This window comes from Dysidea avara, chromosome 5 (assembly GCF_963678975.1).
Source record: "Dysidea avara chromosome 5, odDysAvar1.4, whole genome shotgun sequence".
In the NCBI taxonomy this organism is placed as follows: domain Eukaryota; kingdom Metazoa; phylum Porifera; class Demospongiae; order Dictyoceratida; family Dysideidae; genus Dysidea; species Dysidea avara.
The window spans coordinates 260,405-274,711 of NC_089276.1; the positions used below are offsets into that span (position 1 = coordinate 260,405).

Genomic DNA, 14,307 nt, shown 5'->3' on the forward strand with positions numbered 1-14,307 from the left:
GGCGACCTCCTGTGTATTGTTGTGGTTTATTTCTTACCTCCCTTGTCTCAAGTAAGTTCAAATATATAAAATTACCAAGTTTGAACAATTTTATGTAGCTATTCTAGACCTAATGTATTGTAGCTATATGAGGTAGCTACTATTTCCATCTTGAATTGATAAAAAATCACTCTACACAGGTGCCTAAATAGCTGTTTTCAAATGTTTCTTAGCTAGTACTATACTTAAATTCAAAAAATGCCAAAGTAATAGCAATAAGCTGTTGTGTCCGGAATTATAATTGCAATTTTGTGTCCGACGATTCGTCAAGTTACCACGTCTGGAAAAAAGGCGATAGCTGCAACTGTAGCTGATAAAAATCTAATCTGCTTATATCACGGGATAGCTCAAGGATAGCTCTACCAATCACTACCACACAATAGCATATAAGTTGCATGGGAAGGGTAGAGATGGAGGAGTCCGAACGAACGCTACTTTGTCCGAGCATCCATTTTTTTGGACAGTGACTTTCGAAGGTCACTGCAGCCACACGATTTAATCAAATCCTTTCAAATTTTATACACGGAGTTTATAGTGATAGGTCTTCATAATAGTGCCATAAATGATCGGCTCTCATTGTTCTTCTAGGAAATATCGCGTCCGAAAATTCATGGGGGTCGAAAATACATGAGCTGCTCTAATTGGCCTGGTGACAATGTGACATTAAGACCCATTACCATTTCTACTGAAATGTAGCGCGTGCGCAGTATAGCTATGGCAGTAGCAGTGCTTTCCACATAGATACTTAACTTGTAACTAGGGAAGTGTAGGTAGCCCCTACATGGCACAGCCAGTTATTTGCATTGGCTGTGGGTTAGATATTACGAAAACAATGAAGATAAGAAGAAACCTTGGCACTGACTACAAAGGGGACGACTGCGAAGCTCATGAACGAGTGTTATATCTTTGGAAAGAGCTCTTGCATTGACAAGGACATGAAATATCTAGCTCAGAGACTGACTTGTGAATGTGCCGTTCTTGTTTTAACAGCTATAACAAACTTGCCATTGGCCTCATTGGAAGACTTAGCTGGCCATGGGTATACAAGGAGTTGTAGTGGCACTGATGAAGAGCCCAACGTACCTCTACGTAGCAAAGAAGGCCATCTCCTGTGTCTTGTTGGCCTTCAAGAAAGCGGCGGTGGCGCCAGCCTCCAGTCATGTTATCCACCAATTCTACATCACCACAAGTTATGGCATAAAGTGTACATGACCAGCTATACACACCATGTTTACTGCATGTGCAATACGTACAGGTAACCATCAACAATGACTCTGGTGTAAAATACATCCCATTCAATATTACATGCAACTGAACTATTTAGTTACAGTTACATATTACCCATAAAATAAAGTAACTATAATAATATTACATATTATATTACTTTGTGTCCACAGCCTTAAGCTGTCATGTGTGAAACTACCACCTTATCACGTGATATGATTGTGTTGTTGGGCAATGTGCAAATCTTGTTATAAGTAAGAAGCTGGTGAATATGCTTCATTCAGTAGGCTTCAATACTTCATTGTGGCTAGGCATTACTCAGTGGATTACTAATGAGATTAGTAACTTCGTTACTTGTAGTAATAATATTACATAATATTAGATTCGTTACAGTAACTATATTACTTAGGTAATGCATTACATTTGTAAGTAAAGTAACTTGAGTTATATTACCTGTTTTTATAACATATTTCGTTATATTACTTAGGTACCACAAAAGTAATAATATTACGTAACGCATTACTCCCAACACTGGTCCCATTATATACTCCGAACAGAAGGCACATCACTAAAGCAGCTGCATGAGGACACAAGAAAGGTGTAGTTGCTGGACACTATTTTTGTTAGTAACTACATGGAATATAGGTGTTGCTGACCATTGCTTCAAAGACCCATGCATTAAAAAGCATACCATACAAAAAATCTCAATTGCCATTAACAGAGAGCTAAAGAAACTGTGTTCTAAACCAGTGAGGTTTATTCTGTAGCAGTCATCATTTGAGAATTTCCACTGGGCTGACTTAATCACTGAATTGGAAGAGCATGCACCAGTATTTTCAGCAATTCTGAGAGCATGCACACAAACAAAACATGAAAGATGTAACAGATTAGGAGTCATGGGAATTTGTGCTGCCATTGTTCTAAAATGCAGGTACCACCGAATGAGTCTAGAACAGAAGATCATATCTACAGTGCTGCATGCTGGTCACAGTGGAAAGCAGGTTAATCATGATGACTTAGATATGACTTATATATAATTACATTATACTACATCATAAAATTTTTTTGCATTATGATAGGTTTATGAAAGGCTGCAGAGGTTATCATTGTCACTGTCTCACAAGTCAGCCACCAGGCTTGTGACAACTTTAGGAAATGGTCATGACAATGCAGTCAAAGATTGGGCCAATTCTTACCTACCAGACCTGCAAACCCAAGAAGAGAGTATTTTACCATCATACATTGAGCAAAGCAGGAGTTACACAGTAGAGGTAGATGAAGCTGACAGGCAAGATTCGGAAGAGGATGATGAGCTTAGTGACACTTCCTCTATTTCAAGCGGTGAATATAGCTATAGCAGTGATAGCGATGATAGCTTTGATGATGAAGATGTGTGCATTAGTAAAATGAGCCAAATGCCTGTGGTCCCCTTAATAGCACGTCATACCCAAGTGTTGGAACCATGCCACCTCATCACATTATTACCTGGATTGCTAATAGCGATAAAGCACAAAGGCTATCGTCTTGTAGGTGACAACATCGACAAGAATATTCAGAAGCGTCATCTAAGATGAAATCAATCAGTTCATCATTTCCATGCATACGCAGTAGAAAACTGCATTGATGTGTCTGAGTAAAGACCACCAAGATCTCAGAGGTTACAGATATTGAGCATGCTGCAACTTCTGTGCTACCCAAAGTGCATAGATGATGTAATATTGAAAGACAACATTGCAGTCTTGGTTTCTAGAATTTTGTTTAAATATCTTGATTTTTTCAATTTATCATTTGACAGAGTCATTGAATGGCATATAACCATAGATAATATATACCTCCGGACACAGGATAGGAAACCACTGTTTTCACACCTACAGTTCACGTCTCGCAGATGGAAACCGAATGCCACAATCACTCCGTATGAAATGGATGCTGCTGCTGCTACTGGACCAAGTTCTGAACCGATTAGTTTGCTGCAGAAAGTTATTTCGAGCGTTTTAAATGATGATGTACCACTCTGCGTGGGCAGTTCAAAGGCACCGCCAGTGCCATAATTTGTATATTGCACTGCTGCAGACCGCAGCGAGTGCATTATAACTTATAATGCACTGGTTGCGGTTTTTTAGACCACAACGAGTGCATTATAAGTTATAATGCACCGACCGCAGTGCAATATACAGATATTGCACTGGCTGCGGTTTTGTGCAGCATAGCACAAGTGCCGGTGACGAAGACCACTACGACACCTCACCTAATAGGTGGAAAGACACTTCACAGATCACTCGAATTCTTTTATAGCCTGACATGTAAAGGTCGATTGTGGGCCATAACGTCACCAATACGTATAATGTTTACAAGCAGCCAATGGCGATCGAAAAATCCAACACGGGTGGCCACAACTCTAGTCTACATATAGATATAAACGTACTTATACACCTTACTAGTCTGGTGCCATCTCAGCCCAGATTAAACTGTAGCCCACTTCGACAATGACTCAATAAAACAAATATATTCTAAATAATACTAACCTTTATGTTCGATTGTGGTAACCAGTTTTGTCATGCCACCAGATTCGAGTTTAGCCAGTGTGAATAGTAAGAATTAGACTAGCATCGTTTAGTAGTTAGGTTTTGTTTACTTAAAACGTCTATTTAGCTACTTTTTTTTGCTCGAGAGAATCACTATGGCGATTAGTCTGGTGCTTAGTCTATATGGCGATTGAGTGATCACGCTGGCATGCTGAGCACTACATGATGAGAGTCGAACAGTGAATGCAGGTTAGTGATATAACCCATAGCGTACTAGCTTTCAATATCTCAGGTGGCTGCAGTACTGCAGGGGGAACGTCATCACAACGTCCGGCTTGGTTACCCACAATCGATGTTAGAAACCTGGCCTTTATAAGTGTTACAGCTGTCTTGTGAGACTCTCCCCACCTATTAGGTGAGTGGTACATAACAGTTATACAACGTGCACTCGTGCTCTGCCTGTATAAACGCACTTGCCTTCGGGCCTAACGGCCCTCAGGCTCGTGCGTTTATATCAGGCAGAGCACTCGTGGCCGTTGTATAACTATATAATGGATTTACAATACCGACAGAAGAATGTAAGAGATGCTTAGTGATAGTGAAGTCTCCCAGCTGTCATAGTCACGTGAAATGGTTAGCTGACCAGTTGAATAAACTTATAAATAATGCTAAAAGGCGAGGGTCCAGGTTAATTAATGAAGAAAAGCTCTGGAGCACTTATCACAAGTTGCGTACCTCAGCTTCATTTAAGCAATCATGGGAAAAGTTTTTGGACACACACAAGTTGGCAAAGGAACCCTTGTTGTATCAGCATATAACAGACAAAGTTTTTGAACTCTGTATCAAGAACAACATGCCAACTGAAACTACTAGAGTAAGTGAAGAATCTGATGGCCAGCAAAAGTTAAGCTTTGAAGAGGAGAATGCGTTACGTTGTGTGGGTGGCTATGTCATAAGAAACTTATTGTAGAAAACCAAGGACAGTGGTGTCCAACACATTCTTAGTGACTTGTTGAAGGATGATGGTGTCACCACTTCAGAGGGACCAGCACAGGAGTGGGTTAACTCTATTGACAGAGGAGGGCTCACAAGGATCACAACTGATGCATTCAGAGTTTTTTACGCCATTGAAATGTGTGTGAGGAGACACCTGTCAACTGATAACCCTGGGATATTGAGTAACATCCAAGAGGAATTAAGAAGTAGTCTGTTGAAAGATGAAGACGTCCTTTTCTATTGGTGCCGTGCCAGGCAGATCGAGGGTGATGATGCAGCTGACAGAAGCTTAGCTTTTTGATTGTTGACTTATGGATAACCATCAGAGCAAACTCATTCTCCAAGAACGTCATGGAAATGTACAAACAGAGTACGCAAAAAGGAACTGGTAAATCTAAATTGTTACGCAGTACTCTGTCTTCATAGTTTGTTGACATTACATGTTTGTTGTTGAAATTTACATTTTGTTACATCATTATAATATTTACATTTTATTGGTATAAACAAAAACAAAAGGTTACAATATTTAACATGTTTTGGTCAGTATAAACAAAAGGGGCTGTACATTGTGCAATTGAAATTGGTGTATAGGTCACATAATATTACTTTGATGATCGCCTGCATCTCTTCTTTAAGGGTGCATTCAAATCAACCGACTCAAGATCGTAACTCTTCCGTTTGCACCCACGGCTATTTCCAGTATTATCTTTCAGCCAGATGGTATTTATCACACGGATTCCTTGAGTGTTCTTGAGAAACTGGGCAACTGTGGGATTCTCGTTACTCTTACCACACTGTCTCTGTATGCCAAACAAATGCTTGAGAGCATCTTGGCTCAGTTTTTCACTCGGAAAACTGTCAACCCCCTCCATTTCACATAAATACGGAATAAGTTCCAAGAATGAGGAAACTACAAGTAAAGCATGCAGTGAACATGTTGAAATACGCATACAAAGGCATTATCTACCTGTTATCCTAATCTAATCAAAAACAGCCAAGCTGTAAAAAAAGGAGTGCGGCCCTTGAAAAGGCTATGGTGAAAAAAGATGTGAAATCCAAGGTGGCTGCCAAGAAATGGCTGTGATAGTAGGTTAATGGTAAAAATTTTAATAACGACAATTCAGATGAATTTTGGTGCCGCTTGGTCTTGACACAAAATTCACCTGAATTGTCGTTATTAAAATTTTTACCATTAACCTACCATCACAGCCATTTCTTGGCCGCCACCTTGGATTTCACATCTTTTTTCACCATAGCCTTTTCAAGGGCCGCACTCTTTTTTTGACAGCTTGGCTGTTTTTGATTAGATTTCACTTCTTTTTGTGTTTGTATACCCCAAAGTCAGCCTATGGCCAGCTTTGGGGCTTTTTAACCTATATTTTTTTCTTTACCACAGGAAAAAGAAAAAGATGAAGCAGATTTTATAAATACTTTAACTCATTCTGATTTTATCAGTAAATGTACAAATTATATATATATATATATATATATATATATATAATGCATATATTTATTATATGTCAATTAATCCCCACAGGATAATTTGCAGCTGATCTCTCTACTGGGTGACTTGAAATGTAGCTGAACTCCCTACAGGGTGATTTGCTTGTACGTAGATGACCTCTTTACAGGATTCTCTCTACTGGGTGACTTGACTCTAGCTGAACTCTCTGCAGGGTTATCTGTTTGTAGTTGAACTCTCTACAGGGTGATTTGTTTGCAGCTGAACTCTCTACAAGGTAACTTCTAGCTGATCTGTCTACAGGTGACTTGTTTCTAGCTGGTCTCTTTACAGGGCGATTTGTTTGTAGCTGATGAATTCTCTATAGGGTGATTTGTTTGCAGCTGAACTCTCTACATGGTGGTTTCTTTGTAGCTGAACTCTCTAAAAGGTGACTTCTTCTAGCTGAGCTCTCTACATGGTGATCTTTTCATAGCTGAACTCTCTACAGGATGATTTGTTTGCAGTTCAGTGAACTCTCTACATGATGATTTCTTTGTAGCTGAACTCTCTACAGGTTGAATTGCTTGTAGCTGAACTCTCTATAGGGTGATCTATTCATAGCTGATCTCTCTACAGAGTGATCTGTTTGTAGCTGAACTTTCTACAAGGTACAGTATCTTCTTCTAGCTGATCTCTCTACAGCGTGAATTGTTTGTATCTGAACTCTCTACAAAGTAATCCTTCTAGCTGATCTCTCTAAAAGGTGATTTATTTGCAGCTGAACTCCCTACAAGGTAACTTCTTCTAGCTGATCTCTGTACAGGGTGACTTGTTTCTAACTGAACTCTCTACGGGGTGATCTGTTCGTAGCTGAACTCTCTACAGGGTGATTTGTTTGCAGCTGAACTCTCTACATGATGGTTTCTTTGTAGCTGAATTCTCTGCAAGGTAACTTCTTCTAGCTGATCTCTGTACAGGGTGACTTGTTTCTAACTGAACTCTCTATGGGGTGATCTGTTCGTAGCTGAACTCTCTACAGGGTGATTTGTTTGCAGCTGAACTCTCTACATGATGGTTTCTTTGTAGCTGAATTCTCTACAAGGTAACTTCTTCTAGCTGATCTCTCTACAGGATGACTTGTTTGTAGCTGAACTATCTGCAGGGTGATTCTTTGTAGCTGAACTCTCTACAAGGTGATCCTTCTAGCTGATCTCTCTACAGGATGACTTGTTTCTAGCTGAACTCTCTAAAGGGTGATTTATTTGCAGCTGAACTCTCTACATGATGGTTTCTTTGTAACTGAACTCTCTACAAGGTAACTACTTCTAGCTGATCTCTGTACAGGGTGACTTGTTTCTAACTGAACTCTCTACAGGGTTATCTGTTCGTAGTTAAACTCTCTACAGGATGATATGTTTGCAGCTGAACTCTCTACATGATGGTTTCTTTGTAGCTGGACTCTCTACAAGGTAACTTCTTCTAGCTGACTGTCTACAAGGTGATTTGTTTCTAGCTGATCTCTCTACAGGGTGATTTGTTTGTACCTGAACTCTCTACAGAATGATTTCTTTGTAGCTGAACTCTCTACAAGGTGACTTATTCTCTCTACTGGTGATCTTTTTGTAGCTGAACTCTCTACAGGGTGATTTGTCTGCAGCTGAACTCTCTACAAGGTAAATTCTTTTTTCTAGCTGATCTCTCTACAGGGTGAATTGTTTGCAGCTGAACTCTCTACAGCGTAGCTGAACTCTCTACAAGGTGACTTCTTCTAGCTGATCTCTCTACAGGGTGACTTGTTTCTAGCTGAATTGTCTATAAGATTAACTGTTTGTAGCTGAACTTCCTACAGAATAACTTGCAATGTAATATAATTCTTTAATGGAGTAAGTTATAAACGTAGCTGAATGCTCTATTAGGGTGACTGTTCTATTAGAGTATCTCGATCTCGCGTTTGCTACACGTAGTTGGGTTTCGAATCATAACTCAGTGGTTTGTAATCCGATTCATCTGTACTACTGCAAGGACTTTCTATGATGATTATTCCAGCTACACACCGATTTTCAGCTCATTGCTCTTAGCGGTTTGCCTGGTAGGCGTGAAAACTAATAGTTTTTTTATTCGTAAAAATCGATTGCGTAATTGTGACACAGGTTGGGTTTTATGTCATATCTCCATGGTCTTTATCTCGATTCTTTTCAAACTACAAAAAGGCACTCCTACGATGGTTACTCCATCTACATAGCAATTTTCAGCTCATTCCTTCAAGGGGTTTACCCTGTGGGCGTGACAGACCTTCTACCTTATTTTACGCACATAATCGATCATAACGCCGTGAATGTGCATCGGATTCCTACCAAAGTTGGTACTGAGATCCGCCTTAATGAGCCCTTCAAGTGTGCCAAATTTCAGCCCGATTGGAGCTCGAATTCGTGTTTTATGGTGGATTTTGCAAAGTGTGCAAAATGAAGAAGAAAAAAACGAAGAAATTAAAACGAAATGTTGTTCGCTCGTATCTCGGAAATGGCTGGAGCGATTTTCTTCAAATTTGGTATGTATACTCCCCTAACTGGCCGGCACTTCTCTAGCAAATTTGGTTCCAATTGGATTAGGGATCACAGAGCTACATAGGTATGAAAATTGCGTTTTCTTTCTTCCTGTTAATAGAGCAGTTTCAAAACCATGGTAACCATAAATTACGCAATGGGCCACACCCAGATCGCCATGTTTTTGTACCAGACTGCTTGATGTTGCAAGTTGAATTCCTCGCTAAATTCATGCCAAGACTTATTAATACGTGAGTAAAATAGATGCCAGTGATAGAATAAAGTATGTAGGTGAGTTATAAGGCATTAAAAGATCCATACTGCCTCCCAACAGGGCAGTTTCGTAGGAAAGAGAAATGCGTAAAAATGGATTTGACCAAATTGCGACCTATTCACCACCCAAAGGTGATTAAAACTAGGGGAAACTTGAAATATAGGTCTTTATCCATCTAAAAAGCCAATCTATGGTCCACCATTAGATGTATTCTCCTATGGAGGAGTGGTCCTTAATGTTATTACCCAGCAATGGCCTGACCCAAGTGACCGAGAACAGGTTAATCCTAACACTGGAAGGAGAGAGAGTTAGTTTCTGAAGTGATGAGACGTCAATCCTATCTGAACAAGATGACCGGTGGTGCTGCCAACTTGAAGCCATTAGTGATGTCTTGTTTAGTTGATGAGGCCAGAAATCGCCCCCCAGTGACACAGGTCTCCAGGGACGTCAAGAGGACAAAAGATATGTGTAGTTGTCAGACTGGTCATGATGGAATGAGTCCCATTGTATGGTGGGCTGAGGACCTGAGGTATCTGGTCAGTCATCATCTCAACAACAGGTATTATAGTAATGTTTGTCTTCTTCAAAAAATTGTGCATAAAATTCAGAAATATATGCACAGTATAGAGAGAAACATTCTAATGAGATGTGTCATTGTGTGGTAAAACAATCACTGCAAGGGCATACGAGTTGGGCTCCATATCACCATTCATAATATTGCTGTATGATTAGTGAGACAGTAGCCAGCACCATAACATTACAACATGATAGAAGTAGGTACCAAGTAACTTATGTTGTGTTACGGATGCACATGTTTAATGATTCTAATAATTGACACACACAGTGATTGGCGCATGCGTATATACACACATGACTGTATATCCCTAACATCTCCCTCCTTTACAATAACAAATAAAAAGTAACTTTCTACATCATCCATCCCCCTTTACAACTCCACAAAAAAAAACGATAACTACAAAACAAACAAAATAATCAAAAAAAAAAAATCACCATAAATTTTAGTTACAATAAAGGTTCTTAAATAAACTACGTGGGCTATTATTGTTTTATGTAGTCCCTAAGGCGGCTTGGTGGTTTTGAAACTCATCCAGCTCTTGAGACCGAGAGAGTGCTGAGTTTGACTAGATGCATGCTCGGGTTGTACCATGTCAGGTTCATTGGCTTGTTGGGTTTCAATCGTAGTTTAAGTTGTGATTGGTATTGTCAATTCATCTTCAGCACCCTTTTCTGCTGTGTTCGTATTATCCACCGGTATTTCTTTGGTTAGGAGTAGATGTTTTCGGTTTCTTCTGTAAGTTTGCCCATTGGCAGCTCTGACTATATTAAATCTAGTACTGACTTACTTTATGACTGTGGCCTTCTTCCACTGATTCATGTGCTTAACTGGCTGCATGCAGACAGTTTGTCCTACTGGCTTCTGGTTGCAGGGGTGGGTTTTTGTTATGCAGGATTGCACACACATCTTCTAGACGCATCACATTGCAGGTAGCTCCAGTATCCAACTGACAGTCTAAGATGGTGATACCTAGCTCATGGTCAAAACTCAATGGTACAAAAAACTGTCCTTTACGGTTGTGGTTGACTGTTCCTACTTGTTCAACAGCAAAAAGTTCATCTTCACTCTCTGTTTCTTCTGATTGTGACTCTTGCACCACTGATATATGCTTTGTACCTGCTTTTCCTTTTCCTCGTAGACAGACTGTATGGAAATGATTAGCTTTTCCACATTGGCGACATGTCTTCCCATATGCTGGACATTTTGTTCTGGCCGCTTGATGTTTTTCTCCACAATACTTGCAGGTTGAGGGGTGGTAGTGGGTTTTAGCTTGTATCAGTTTTTCTGTACTTGGTAATTCTCTTGTGGTACACAGCACTCACTGGAATAGGGCTGTCCTCACCTCCCATGTCTTTCAGCTGCTCCTGCGTTGCCTCACTAATTTGCAGGGCTTCCAGTGCTTTCTTGAGCGAACATTCTTTCTCTAGAAAGAGACAAGCTCTTGCGCACTTGTCGCGGCAGCCTAATACAAGGCAATCACGTAACATTTCGTCGTGTAATACTCCAAATTTGCAAGTCTCTGCCAGGTGTCGTAGGTGGATTATGTATTGATCTACTGTTTCATTTTGTTGTTGCTGAGCAGAGTGAAATAGATATCGTTCATACAGAACGTTTCGTGTAGGTGCGAAATATTCCTCCAACTTCTCGAGAATCTTGTTAGGTTTCTTCTTGTCTTCATCGTTGAGGTCTAGGTGTGAGAGGATTTGCTGGCACTCTTTACCCATTACCGTCTTCAATGTGGCTGCTTGTATTTCTTCGCCCTTGCCAGTTAGTTCCGTAGCGGTGGCAAACTCATCATAGGCTTCTTTAAATACCTTCCAATTTGCTGCTGCATTTCCGGTGCAGACCATCACGTCAGGGGGAGGAAGTTGACAATTCGCCATCTCAATCCTTTTGTCTTACTAACACTTTACTTCTGACACCATGTTACGGACACACATGTTTAATGATTCTAATAATTGACACACACAGATGACAGTATATCCCTAACATGTTGTACATGATTTGTGCTATTATGAGGTCAGTGGACTCCATGTGGCACATGTTCTATGACTATTTGCCTGTAATGTTAGTATGTTTAGCTGGATGCACCAGTCAGGCAGGCAGGCCATCAGTTAGTTAGTCAGTTAGCGGAAAATTCAGTTAAATTATTATTTCATAGAAACTTGTTAGAAGAGTTTGGGGTTGCTCTGAAATCAATGTTGACCTTGATTATGCCTAACCAATACTGCCAAGTTGGTGTGAATGAAACGTTAAACTAATTTTTGGTCAGGAAGGAAATCCCATGGTAGTATACTGTATAGTAGGGATCATAAAGGTTTACACCTTTCCCTAAAAATATATTGTCAACTCAAAGCAAGTGCTGTTTGCTCGGTTCTGAAATTACACATTTTGTCATTTTGTTTTCTCCTCCAGTACCCACAAACATAAAGCTGCTATAAACTTCCTCTGTTCATCGCAATGCACAATTTACTCCATTTAAAATTTGTAATTTCAAAATTATTGCTACTTCTATTTATGAGAATGAACACATTACAGCTACACCCAGCTATGTATGCTAATGCAAATAAACATTTTTCCAGCCACCATATATACTTAACAACTACTCGGTAACAGCAAAAGTCTTAAGAAAAAGACAACACCAAGATGCTAATTAATTAATTAGCATAGAAACCATAACCAGGATTTCCCAGAGGAGTTTCAAGGGTTTAGGGGATTTCCCAGAGGAGTTTCAAGGGTTTAGGGTGTTTCTTCTGATTGCTAGATGTAAAATGTGCCCTCAGACACAACAACTATCTGACTAGTTGCTTATGCAGCTGGACAAGCCTTCTTTTGATCAAACTCCATATTCTTTCTTCTTCTTTTGAGAGTGTGAACAAATCCTATACTTTTCTTCTTCTCATGAGGGTGTGAGCAATTGCCTCTTTCTTCTTTGAAGGGGTGGTGAAGAATCTCTGGATGCCCATCTATAGTATTCCAATAAATTCAAGTGGTCACATGCCCTTAAAACATTCACAATACAATAAAAATCATCAACCATGTGCATGCAGCTATAATGTATATACCTTGTAACTACATGATCGCATGGTACTCTATATTGAAGCCGCAAAATCATATAATTATAATGCACCATTTGAAGGAGAATAGTGCTTGGACTGTGAGTGATTATCAGAGCTCTAAGGCCACATAAAGTTAACTATTAGTTTCTCATCACCGCCCGCATCTCCATTTTCCATACAACCTTCTTAGAGTCTGCTCTAGCTTGTTACTCATCTATAAATTTGTTGCGCGGATTTATTTCCTCGTGGTGGAGTTCTGTTGCTCTTATCGCTCTGAATTGATGTTTACAGCGGTTGTACTTGCCTAATAACTGCCAGATAACACTTTTGTTAAGGTTATTTTACTATAGGGTTGGTTTTGTAACCGTCGTGTATAAAATTTGTACACTTGTGAACCTGTAACTTTCGCCACGCAATAGCGTGGGGCCTATAAGTAGGTTTGCAGCGTTATGGTGGCTAATTGTGTATGGTTTTGATGTAAACTTTTAATTACGTATGTTTTATTCAATTCAGGTGGAAAAGAGTCTTTTTCTGAATAAAAAAGTTTGTGTACCCATATTTGGTGAGGGATGTGAGGTGACAAAAATCTATCAGTGTTATTGACTAGGGTAAGTATCCCCAGTGTTGGGCAAGTTACTTTGTAAAAGTAACTAGTTACATATTACATATTACTTGCAACAGAACTATTTAGTTACAGTTACATATTACCCATAAAATAAAGTAACTGTAATAATATTACATATTATATTACTTTGTGTCCACAGCCTTAAACTGTCACGTGTGAAACTACCACCTTATCACGTGACATGATTGCGTTGTTGGACAATGTGCAAACCTTGGTTATAAGTAAGAAGCTAGTGAATAAGCTTCATTCAGTAGGCCTCGTTACTTCGTTGTGGTTAGGCGTTACTCAGAGGATTACTAACGAGATTAGTAACTTCGTTACTTTTAATAATAATATTACGTCATATTAGACTCGTTACAGTGATTATATTACTTAGGTAACGCGTTACGTTTGTAAGTAAAGTATCTTGCGTTATATTACCTGTTTTCATAGCGTATTTCGTTGTATTACTTTGTTACCACAAAAGTAATAATATTACGTAACGCGTTACATAAGTAGCGCGTTACTCCCAACACTGAGTATCCCCATGTGCAGCTTTGTGTATAAATTTTGCTGACAAACTTGTGTATGTTGTAGATTTGCAATAAACGGGACGCAAATTTTTGAAGTATGTGCCTAAGGGAGCATTGCAAAAAAAGTCATCAAAGAAAGCTTAGGCAGTGAGGATATACCAGATAAAGTACCAGCCAGCAGTGATGAGCTACCAGCCAGCAGCAACAAGGTACTAGCCCACAACGATGAGCTACCAGCCAGCAGCGATGAAGTACCAGCCCACAATGATGAGCTACCTCCTCACAACTTCCAGTGTCTATAAACTGTAGCTGGTGAAACTAAAACAGATAAAAACAAGCAAAACAACTTTGGAAAATTATATAATTCCATTTACATTAAATCTTTATTCAGTATAGTTGCAACTTTTTGGTTGAAAATGTCAACTCATTATGCATAGATATATAAAAGGTACCTGGGGTTAGTATGTCTGAATTATGCATATATACACT

The 14,307-nt window shown here is 39.5% G+C and overlaps 1 long non-coding RNA gene across 1 annotated transcript in view; it reads left to right on the forward strand.

The window, feature by feature from the left end:
* LOC136256717 (uncharacterized) overlaps window positions 1-14,246 on the forward strand; it is a 15,576-nt gene extending 1,330 nt beyond the window's left edge. The window contains exons 2-3 of the long non-coding RNA XR_010701614.1: window positions 13,195-13,289; window positions 13,883-14,246. This is a non-coding gene — a long non-coding RNA (uncharacterized lncRNA). The remainder of the gene's footprint in view (window positions 1-13,194; window positions 13,290-13,882) is intronic.
* Window positions 14,247-14,307: the final 61 nt, after the last annotated feature.